Raw genomic sequence first — 12,382 nt, 5'->3', positions numbered from 1 at the left:
CCCTCAGGACCTCCGCATTGGCTCGCTCGGCCTGGCCGTTGCTTCGGGGGTGCGCCACTGAAGCATAGCATATCTGCGTTCCAAGGTTAGTACAGTATGTTTTGAAGAGGTTACTGGTGAACTGTGAACCGTTGTCCGTGATGATGCGATTCGGCACCCCGAACCGGCTCACGATGCCCTTGATGAACTTGACCGCGGAACCCGCAGGAATGGTGCGGACAACCTCCACTTCAGCCCACTTGGTGAACTTGTCTACAGCAACGTAAAGGTAGCGGTAGCCCCCTGGCGCCCGAGGAAACGGACCCAAGATGTCGAGCCCCTAGACTGCGAATGGCCATGAAAGGGGGATAGTCCGTAAGCCCCCTGCCGGCTGATGGATCTGCTTGGCGTGGAACTGGCAGGCCTCACAAGCTTTCACTAGTTCAACGGCGTCATTGAGCGCGGTGGGCCAATAAAACCCACTGCGGAACGCCTTGCCGGCGAGGGTCCGTGACGATGAATGATGTCCGCAGTCCCCACCGTGTATATCTTCCAGTAGTTCCTTCCCTTGCTCCCTGGAGATGCAGCACAGGGATACATCGTTTGGTCGCTTCCGGTAGAGCTCTCCATCTCTAATGCAGTATGCCATGGCCTGGCGTGCCACTCGCTCTGCTTCCTCCTCCTTCTCCGGCAGGGTCCCTTGCGTCAAGTAGCTCCGGAGCTCCGTGATCCAACATCCCTCCTGAGGTTCCATAGTCAGGAGTAGGCGTGCTCCTGAGGCCGGGCCACAGGCCGGAGCTCCAGAGGCAGGTGGCTGGGGGAGCTCCTCCCAGGGCTGAGCCGTGTTCGATAGTGACGGCAAGGCTGAAGGCTTGAAGAGCCGTTCCTCGAAAACGCCAGGCTCCTGAGGTAACCGCCTGGACGCACGTTTGGCGATGTCATCGGCCTCTTGATTGGTGCCACGGGGCACATGCTGCAACTCCAACCCCCAGAACTGCTTCTCCATCCTGCGGACCTCTGCAAGGTAGGCCTCCATGTGCTCATCCTTCGGCTCGTACACCTTGTTGGAGAAATTGACAAGGAGCTACGAATCGCCCTTGATGGTGAGGCGTTTCACCCCCAGGGCAGCTGCGGCCTTCAAGCCTTCTATTAAACCTTCATACTCCGCTATGTTGTTGGAGACCTTTTCGCCTTGCTGGAAACAAAGCTGCACGGCGTAATAGAGTTTGTCCTGGGTGGGCGATATAAGCACCGCCCCAGCCCCTGCGCCGTGTCTGGAGAACGCCCCATCGAAGTACATGACCCAGCCTTCTGGCGCCTCGCTTCCCGGGGACAGGGACCGATCCTCGTCGGCCTTGAGGCCTGGCGCCTCCGTCCATTCTGCCACAAAATCTGCTAACACTGCTCCCTTGATGACTCTGGTCGTGCTGAATTCAAGCTGAAACGCTTGCAGCTCTATGTTCCACTCAGCGACTCTCTCAGCTGAATTGGGGCTCCTGAGCACCCTCTCCAGGGGGTATGACGAGACGACCTTGATGGGGTGACCCTGAAAATAGTGCCGCAGCTTGCGCGAGGCCACCAGTAGCGCGAGGAGGAGTTTCTGGGGCATAGGGTATCGCGCCCTTGCATCCCGCAACATTATGCTGACGAAGTACATTGGGTGCTCAATGAGGTGGAGTGCGTCAGTGCTGGCGGCTCCCTTTGGAGACCATGGCGCCTCTCGAGACAATGAGGCCTCCTGAGACTGGCCATCTGGGAGAGGGGCCTCTCCTGCCTCTGGTGCGCCCCTCTGCGGCGACTGGTCCTCATTAGCTGCCGTGGCGGCTTCTGTGGGCCTTCCTCGTACCAGCTCCGCCTTGTCCCGGGCTGCTGACGCGGTTTTGATTCGACGCTCCTCTCTGACTGCCACCAGGGTTGCGCTGGCGGAGTAGGGAGTGGCGGCGAGGTAAAGCACCAGGGGCTCTTGAGGGCACGGAGCCACCATGACCGGTGGGCTGGTCAGGTATTTCTTGAGATTCTGGAATGCCTTGTCGGCCTCTTCAGTCCACTCGAAGGGCCCCTTTTTCTTCATTAACTGGAAGAAGGGTAGCGCTCGCTCTCCTAACTTGGAGATGAAGCGCCCTAGCGCGGTCACACGCCCCGTGAGCTTCTGCATTTCTCTGAGGGTCTATGCCGGGCTCATGTCTTCCACTGCCTTGACCTTCTCCGGGTTAGCCTCGATGCCTCGGTGAGACACGAGGAAACCCAGGAGCTTGCCCGAGGGGACTCCGAACACACATTTCTCTAGGTTGAGCCGTAGGTTCACTGCGTTGAGGCTCGCGAAGGTTTCCTCCAGGTCTTGTATCAAGGTCCTGGCCTCCCGAGATTTTACCACGATGTCATCGACGTAAGCTTCAACATTCTTCCCGAGCTGCGGGCCCAAGGTGATATGCATCAGCCGCTGAAAGGTTGCCCATGCATTACGCAGCCCGAATGGCATGCAGGTGTAGTAGTACACCCCACACGGGGTTAGGAAGGCTGTCTTCTCGACGTCTTCAACCACCATCTTGATCTGGTGATACCCAGAGAAGGCATCCAGGAAGCATAGCAGGTCGCATTCCGCAGTGGAGTCGACGATCTGGTCGATGCGGGGGAGCGGGAACGGATCTTGCGGGCATGCTTTGTTGAGGTTGGTGAAGTCGACACACATGCGTTCCTTTCCTCCCTTCTTTGGCACAACGACAGGGTTGGCCAACCAATCTGGGTATCGGACCTCGCGAATGACCCCAGCGGCCTCTAATTTGCGGGTCTCTTGGACGATGAAGGCCAGCTTTTCTGTGGACTGCCGCCTGGCCTTCTACTTCACAGGGCGCACGTTGGGGCATACGTTGAGGTGATGCTCGATTACACTCCTGGGGATCCCTGCCAACTGGTCTGGCTCCCAAGCGAATACCTTCTTGTTTGCACGCAGGAACCCGACCAGGGCCTCCTCCTGCTCGGGTTTGAGGTGGGCGCCTATGGTGAAAGTGGCGTTGGTGGACCCGTCCTCATCGACGGGTATCTGCTTGGTTTCTGCCTTGCCTTGGGTGAACAATTGTTTCTTCTTGGCGGGCGCAGCCCCTTGGGCTCGGGGGCCTCCAAGGCGGCGGGCTGTGTCGACGCCGCTGTCTTGAAGACGAGCTTGAGCACCCGCAGAGCGTCCCCAGTGTCCCCGTGCACGGTGAGGACACCGCTGCTCCCGGGCATCTTCATGAGGTTGTACGCCGGGTGCGTCGCGGCCATGAACTGGGCCAGCACCGGGTAGCCGAGGATGGCGTTGTAGGGAAGGCCGATGGGGGCGATGTCGAAGTCGACCAGCTCCGTGCGAAAGTTGTCGTAGGTGCCGAAGGTCACTGGGAGCCGGATCTGTCCCAAGGAGCCGGACGACCTGCCTCCAATGCCTGAGAAGGGTCGGCTGGGCTGCAGCCATTCCAGGGGTATGCAGAGGAGGTTGAAGGCCTCGACTGAGAGCAGGCTGAGGCCTGCCCCGCCATCGATGAGAGTTCTGGTGACGGCCACTTGGCAGATGGTGGGGGTGCATAGCATGGGGAGCGCGCCCGAGCAGGCCGAGTTGGAGGGGTGGTCCTCCGAGCTGAAGCTCAGGCCGGTCTCGGGCGCCGCCCGATCCAGGGGAGCCCCCTGCCGCGTGGAAGCGGCGCTGACCTGGCGAATGAACGGCTTGACGTGGTAACTTGTAGGCGGCGTCTGTGAGCCGCCCAAGAGGGTCGTGACGACTGGGGGTGTCGGTGCAGCGCGATAGTCGGGGGAGAGGTTGCGGGGCCGCATGGGCGCGCAGAGCGCGCGGGACGAAGAACCAGCTGGGGCGAGCGAGGGAGTTGCGGTGCGGCCGTCTTGGCGCACGGATGGATGCTGAGATGATGCTTGCCGCTCGTCCCCCGCCGTGCCGGTGGCGGCGTTGACGGCAGGTGACGGGGAATAGTGTGGATGCCCGCCGATAGGGGCCGTCTGGGCGACGCGGGAAGCGAGTATGGCCCGGCGCTCGGCGCGGGCCCGACGAGCGTCGGACATGGGCGTGACGGTCGGAGGAGAATGGGGCGGTGGAAGACGAATTCTGGTGCACCCCTACCTGGCGCGCCAAATGTCGGATTTCGGGTTCCAGCAAACCCTTGAGGTTCGAACACTGGGGTGTGCGCGGAGATTTCGCCTCCTACCTACCTGCACCCCTCCGCCATGCTAGGATCTAAACTAAGGAAAGAACAACACAAGAAACACAGGGTTTATACTGGTTCGGGCCACCGTTGTGGTGTAATACCCTACTCCAGTGTGTGGTGTGGTGGATTGCCTCTTGGGCTGATGATGATGAACAATACAAGGAAGAACAGCCTCGCGAGGGTCTGTTCTTGGCTGAGGCGATGAACTGCTGGGAGGAGTTCAACCACCTCTCTCTCTCTCTCTCTCTCGGCTCCGACTGACCGACCGCCCCTTCTAATGAGCCTCTTCCTTCCTACCTCTTTTTCGTCCTCCCCTCCATGTGGGTGGCTGGTCCTATTTATAGAGGCCCTGGTCCTCTTCCCAAATATTGAGCGCGAAGGGAGCCAACAATGGCGGGCTAATTTGAAGGGGGACAGCAAGTATCAGCTATCCTGACAAAAGTAGTCTTCACCTGCGCAAAGCTCTGGTGATGACGCCGTCTTGGGCTCCATGGTGACCTCCGTCTTGTAGTCCTCCTGGTCTTGGTCTCGTTGCACCGAAATGGCAACCTTTGCCTGATGCCTCGTACTCCGCGGCTGCGCTTGCCCCCTTTGCACCAAAGAGGAAAGGAGGACGCTGCGCGGGCTGGCACCCACCTGGCGCCCTAAGTTGTCATGGCTTGCATCATGGGCACCTCGTGAGGTACCCCGCCTTGATCCCTCCGCCTCCTCGTGAGCCAGCCTGACGAGGCCGTGCCTGAGGAAGCTTCGCGTCGTCCGCCCCGCGAGGTTTGGCCCCTCGCGAGGGTCTTGGGTTTGTGTTGGTGAAGATGGGCCGTGCTGGGCCCCCTTTGAGCCTCACCGCAGGCCGCAGGCAGGCAAGTCTGGGGACCCCCGTTCCCAGAATGCCGACAAACTCTATTGCAAACATGTACAAAGATATCCCTAATAAAGATTTAGAGACACACAAGCTTGGATCTATGCACTATTTGTTATCTGGTCTGCCTACTATTAACACCATATTAAGGCATACTTTGCTACCCAAGTTACGACATCACAAGATGATTAGAGGACATTCCATCAACTTGCTGCAAATATTTGATGTGCCTCAAAAATTCAAGGTCGTGAGTCTGATTATAGAGACAATCAAGAGGACAACTGCTGACCAGAAGAGATCATGTGGGTATGCTCCACACATATAGGAGCTCATCAACTCAAAGATGGGCACAGGCACCTACCTGTTAGACAAGGAGCACTTACCTTTGTACCCTGAATTTGAAGACAACACAATTGTGATGAATGAGAATGAACCTTCATCAGCACACGCACATGAGAAGAGAGCTAAGGCTAAGGCAGAGATAGATGCAAGGATGCCAACTGCTGAGGAAGCATCTCAGGTGTTCCTGAAAAGCAAACAAGATGAATTGGGTTTTCTCATAGAAGCAACATTGAGGATTGAGAAGGGCTTGGCCACCCTGACTCAGAACCAAGAGAGCTTGGAAAGGATTGTTGAGACAAAATTCTATGATCTTGACCTCAAGGTGACCGAGATACAGGCTGCAATTGAGCAGCTCCTGGAGGAAGCTAAGGAGGGGAGAGGGAAGGCAACTATAGATGCGTTTCAGCAAGTGCCTAGGAGTCAGAGGTATGCTGCAATGCCAGTACTAGATTCTAGAGCTACATCATCAACACCAGCAGCTACAGCCTCAGTACCACCTCCAGTAGCCACTCCACCAGCTCCAAATACATCAACTGATGCCTTCGTCCTGGGAGTTCTGTCTACACCCCCTCCCGAAGACCGGGCCTGAGAGACGCATAGCACTATGCATTTTCAATATTTTTGGTAACTTGTTGCCAAAGGGGGAGAAATGTATAGATCACAGTCTTCGAGAGAGAGTGTTTTTGCTTCTTTGTCTCTCTCTTGCTTTTGGTTGAACTTTATTGTGTGCTTGGTTGATACTCTATGTCTGTGTGAGATACTTGTTTGATCATGTGTTCGATCATATGCTACTTTAATGCTTGCCTGGATGATATTATCTCTTATATCCCATATATGATCATTCACTTTGCTTGGTGATGAGTGCATACTTTTAATTTCTATCATTTTGAGCGCTCCACCAAGATGTATGTGACATGGAAGAGTAACCCATGATCCTAATCAATTGTGCATTTGCATTCAAAAGAAAATTTTAAATAATGCACAAATTTAGGGGGAGCTCTTGTTTATCACATACTTCTCAAAGCGACGATGTATTTCAATCTTATGATCATTTGTCGAAGCTTTGATCTATATGTTGTCATCAATTCCCCAAAAGGGGGAGATTGAAAATGCAACTATCCCTGGGTGGTTTGGGTAATTATTAATAACATATAGCTCATTGAGCTAATGCCATTTCAAGATAAATATTTCAGGAAAGCTCAATGATTGGCATGGCGTGGATTAGAAATGTGGACCCCTCAAAATGCTAAGGACAAAAGATTGGCTGAAGATCTAAAGCTCAAGACTCTACATTTTACTTTTTGTGATCCAAGATCGCATTGAGTCCATAGGAAAAGCCAATACTATTAAAAGGGGATGAGGTGTTGCTTAATGGATTGCTTTCTCAAAATGCTTAGTGATATGCTCCAAAAACCCTCAACTACTTTCTCATATCCACATATGTCCCAAACCAAAAGTCAAACTCTCCCCCACCGAAACTTTATATCTGGCGCCATCGAGTTCACTTGACATAGCCACTGCCACAAAACCTAGTCACTTCGGTCTCATCGATAGGGATCTCGGTCTCATCAAGATGGGATTGCAAACTCTCTGTTTCCCTTCATAATGTTTCGGCCCAACCGAGATGAGTGATCGGTCCCACCGAGTTCGCAATGCAAACTCTTTGTTTCCCCTTCGTAACATTTCGGTCTCATCGAGATGAGCGAATCAATTCCACTGAGTTTGCCTGACCAACTCTCTGGTTAGCTTATTACCAAAATCGGTCCCACTGAGTTTGTGTAATCGGTCTCGCCGAGATTACGTTATGCCCTAACCCTAATGAAATCGGTCACACCGAGTTGACATGTTGGTCCCACCAAAAATCCTAACGTTCACATTTTGAACTAAATCGGTCTAACCGAGTTTCATTATTCGGTCCCACCGAGTTTGGTGATTTGTGTGTAATGGTTAGATTTTGTGTGGAGGCTATATATACCCCTCCACCCACTCTTCATTCATGGAGAGAGCCATCAGGACATGCCTACACTTCCAACATATATTTTCTGAGAGAGAACCACCTACTCATGTGTTGAGGTCAAGATATCCATTCCAACCATATGAATCTTGATCTCTAGCTTTCTCCAAGTAGCTTTCCACTCAAATCTTCTTTCACCAAATCCAAATCAGTGAGAGAGAGTTGAGTGTTGGGGAGACTATCATTTTAAGCACAAGAGCAAGGAATTCATCATCAACACATCGTCTATTACCTTTTGGAGAGTGGTGTTTCCTAGATTGGTTAGGTGTCACTTGGGAGCCTCCGACAAGATTGTGGAGTTGAACCAAGGAGTTTGTATGAGCAAGGAGATCGCCTACTTCATGAAGATCTACCCTAGTGAGGCAAGTCCTTCGTGGGCGATGACCATGGTGTTGGAAATATGCCCTAGAGGCAATAATAAAAGTATTATTATTATATTTCCTTGTTCATGATAATTGTATTTTATTCATGCTATAACTGTATTATCCGGAAATCGTAATACACGTGTGAATACATAGACCACAATATGTCCCTAGTGAGCCTCTAGTTGACTAGCTCGTTGTGATCAACAGCTAGTCATGGTTTCCTGGCTATGGACATTGGATGTCGTTGATAACGGGATCACATCATTAGGAGAATGATGTGATGGACAAGACCCAATCCTAAGACTAGCACAAAAGATCGTGTAGTTCATTTGCTAGAGCTTTGCCAATGTCAAGTATCTCTTCCTTCGACCATGAGAGCGTGTAACTCCTGGATACCGTAGGAGTGCTTTGGGTGTATCAAACGTCACAACGTAACTGGGTGACTATAAAGGTGCACTACAGGTATCTCCGAAAGTATCTATTGTTTTATGCGGATCGAGACTGGGATTTGTCACTCCGTGTAAACGGAGAGGTATCTCTGGGCCCACTCGGTAGGACATCATCATATGCGCAATGTGACCAAGGAGTTGATCACGGGATGATGTGTTACGGAATGAGTAAAGTGACTTGCCGGTAACGAGATTGAACAAGGTATTGGATACCGACGATCGAATCTCGGGCAAGTAACATACCGATAGACAAAGGGAATTGAATACGGGATTGATTAAGTCCTTGACATCGTGGTTCATCCGATGAGATCATCGTGGAACATGTGGGAGCCATCATGGGTATCCAGATCCCGCTATTGGTTATTGACCGGAGAACGTCTCGGTCATGTCTGCATGTCTCCCGAACCCGTAGGGTCTACACACTTAAGGTTTGATGACGCTAGGGTTATAAAGGAAGTTTGTATGTGGTTACCGAATGTTGTTAGGAGTCCCGGATGAGATCTCGGACGTCACGAGGAGTTCCGGAATGGTCCGGAGGTAAAGATTTATATATGGGAAGTCCTATTTTGGCCACCGGAAAATGTTCGGGATTTTTCGGTATTGTACCGGGAAGGTTCTAGAAGGTTCCGGAGTGGGGCCCACCTGCATTGGGGGACCCACATGAACGTGGGTAGTGGGGGCAAGGCCCCACACCCCTGGTCAAGGCGCACCAAGATCCCCCCTTAGAAGGAATAAGATCATATCCCGAAGGGATAAGATCAAGATCCCTAAAAAGGGGGGATAACAATCGGTGGGGAAGGAAATGATGGGATTTCTTTCCTCCCACCTTGGCCAACGCCCCAATGGACTTGGAGGGCAAGATACCAGCCCCTCCACCCCTATATATAGTGGGGAGGTGCATGGGAGCCATAGACGAAGTTCTGGCGCAGCCCTCCCCCTCTCCCAAGTCGTCCTCCTCTCCCGTGGTGCTTGGCGAAGCCCTGCTGGATTGCCACGCTCCTCCATCACCACCACGCCGTTGTGCTGCTGTTGGATGGAGTCTTCCTCAACCTCTCCCTCTCTCCTTGCTGGATCAAGGCGTGGGAGACGTCACCGGGCTGTACGTGTGTTGAACGCGGAGGTGCCGTGCGTTCGGCACTTGATCATCGATGATTTGAATCACGACGAGTACGACTCCTTCAACCCCGTTCTCTTGAACGCTTCCGCTTAGCGATCTACAAGGGTATGTAGATGCACTCTCCTTCTACTCGTAGCTGGTTTCTCCATAGATAGATCTTGGTGACACGTAGGAAAATTTTGAATTTCTGCTACGTTACCCAACAGTGGTATCAGAGCCAGGTTTATTGCGTAGATTCTTTGCACGAGTAGAACACAAAGTAGTTGTGGGCGTTGATGTTGTTCAATATGCTTACCGTTACTAGTCCAATCTTGTTTCGATGGTATTGTGGGATGAAGCGGCCCAGACCGACCTTACACGTACTCTTACGTGAGACAGGTTCCACCGATTGACATGCACTTGGTGCATAAGGTGGCTAGCGGGTGCCAGTCTCTCCCACTTTAGTCAGAACGGATTCGATGAAAAGGGTCCTTATGAAGGGTAAATAGCAATTGGCATATCACGTTGTGGTTTTGCGTAGGTAAGATTCGTTCTTGCTAGAAACCCATAGCAGCCACGTAAAACATGCAAACAACAATTAGAGGACGTCTAACTTGTTTTTGCAGGGTATCTATGTGATGTGATATGGCCAAAAGGATGTGATGAATGATATATGTGATGTATGAGATTGATCATGTTGTTGTAATAGGATTCACGACTTGCATGTCGATGAGTATGACAACCGGCAGGAGCCATAGGAGTTGTCTTTATTTATTGTATGACATGCGTGTCATTGAAGAACGCCATGTAAACTACTTTACTTTATTGCTAAACGCGTTAGTCATAGAAGTAGAAGTAGTCGTTGGCGTGACAACTTCATGAAGACACGATGATGGAGATCATGATGATGGAGATCATGGTGTCATGCCGGTGATAAGATGATCATGGAGCCCCGAAGATGAAGATCAAAGGAGCTATATGATATTGGCCATATCATGTCACTACTCTATTTGATTGCATGTGATGTTCATCATGTTTATGCATCTTGTTTGGTTAGAACGACGGTAGTAAATAAGATGATCCCTTACAACAATTTCAAGAAGTGTTCTCCCCTAACTGTGCACCGTTGCTACAGTTCGTCGCTTCTAAGCACCACGTGATGATCGGGTGTGATGGATTCTTACGTTCACATACAACGGGTGTAAGACAGTTTTACACAGCGAAAACACTTAGGGTTAACTTGACGAGCCTAGCATGTACAGACATGGCCTCGGAACACGGAGACCGAAAGGTTGAGCATGAGTCGTATAGTAGATACGATCAACATGAAGATGTTCACCGATGATGACTAGTCCGTCTCACGTGATGATCGGACACGGCCTAGTTGACTCGGATCATGTAATCACTTAGATGACCAGAGGGATGTCTATCTGAGTGGGAGTTCATAAGATGAACTTAATTATCCTGAACATAGTCAAAAGACCTTTTGCAAATTATGTCGTAGCTCGCGCTTTAGTTCTACTGTTTTAGATATGTTCCTAGAGAAAATATAGTTGAAAGTTGATAGTAGCGATTATGCGAACAGTAGAAAGCTTATGTCCTTAATGCACTGCTCAGTGTGCTGAACCCCAAACGTCGTTTGTGGATGTTTCGAACATCGAACATACACGTTTTGATAACTACATGATAGTTCAGTTAAATGGTTTAAGTAGAGGCACCAAAGACGTTTTCGAAACATCGCGGAACATATGAGACGTTTCGAGGGCTGAAATTGGGATTTCAGGCTCGTGCTCACGTCAAGAGGTATAAGACCTCCGACGATTCTCTTAGCCTGCAAACTAAGGGAGAAAATCTCAATCGTTGAGCTTGTGCTCAGATTGTCTGAGTGCAACAATCACTTGAATTGAGTGGGAGTTGATCTTCCAAATGAGATAGTGATGTTTCTCCAAAGTCATTGCCACCGAGCTGCTAGAGCTTCGTGATGAACTATAACATATCAGGGATAAATAAGATGATCCTTGAGGTATTCACGATGTTTGACACCGCGAAAGTAGAAATCAAGAAGGAGCATCAATTGTTGATGGTTGGTGAAACCACTAGTTTCAAGAGGGCAAGGGCAAGAAGGGATACTTCATGAAACGGCAAATCAGCTGCTGCTCCAGTGAAGAAACCCAAGGTTGAACCCAAACCCAAGACTAAGTGCTTCTGTAATAAGGGGAACAGTCACTAGAGCAGAATTACCCTAGATACTTGGTAGATGAGAAGGCTGGCAAGGTCGATAGAAGTATATTGGATATACATTATGTTAATGTGTACTTTACTAGTACTCCTAGTAGCACCAGGGTATAAGATACCGGTTCGGTTGCTAAGTGTTAGTAACTCGAAATAAAAGCTACGGCATAAACGGAGACTAGCTAAAGGTGAGCTGACGATATGTGTTGGAAGTGTTTCCAATGTTGATATGATCAAGCATCGCACGCTCCCTCTACCATCGAGATTTGGTGTTTGCGTTGAGCATAGACATGATTGGATTATGTCTATCGCAATACGGTTATTCATTTAAAGAGAATAATGGTTACTCTATTTATTTGAATAATACCTTCAATGGTCTTGCACCTAAAATGAATGGTTTATTGAATCTCGATCGTAGTGATACACATTTTCATGCCAAAAGATATAAGATAGTAATGATAGTACCACTTACTTGTGGCACTTCCATGTAAGTCATAATGGTATAAAACGCATGAAGAAGCTCCATGTTGATGGATCTTTGGACTCACTCGTTTTTGAAAAGTTTGAGACATGCGAACCATGTCTATTGGTGTATATGCATGAAGAAACTCCATGCAAATGGACCATTTGGACTCACTTGATTTTGAATCACTTGAGATATGCAAATCATACCACATGGGCAAGATGACTGAAAAGCCTCGTTTTCAGTAAGATGGAACAAGATAGCAACTTGTTGGAAGTAACACATTTTGATGTATCCAATCCAATGAGTGCTGAGGCATGCAGTGAATATCGTTATGATCTTACTTCACAGATGATTCGAGTAGATGTTGAGAATATTTACTTGATGAAATACAAG

The sequence above is a fragment of the Triticum dicoccoides genome, chromosome 4A (assembly GCF_002162155.2).
Source record: "Triticum dicoccoides isolate Atlit2015 ecotype Zavitan chromosome 4A, WEW_v2.0, whole genome shotgun sequence".
Lineage (NCBI taxonomy): Eukaryota > Viridiplantae > Streptophyta > Magnoliopsida > Poales > Poaceae > Triticum > Triticum dicoccoides.
This window is presented reverse-complemented; position numbering follows the sequence as displayed.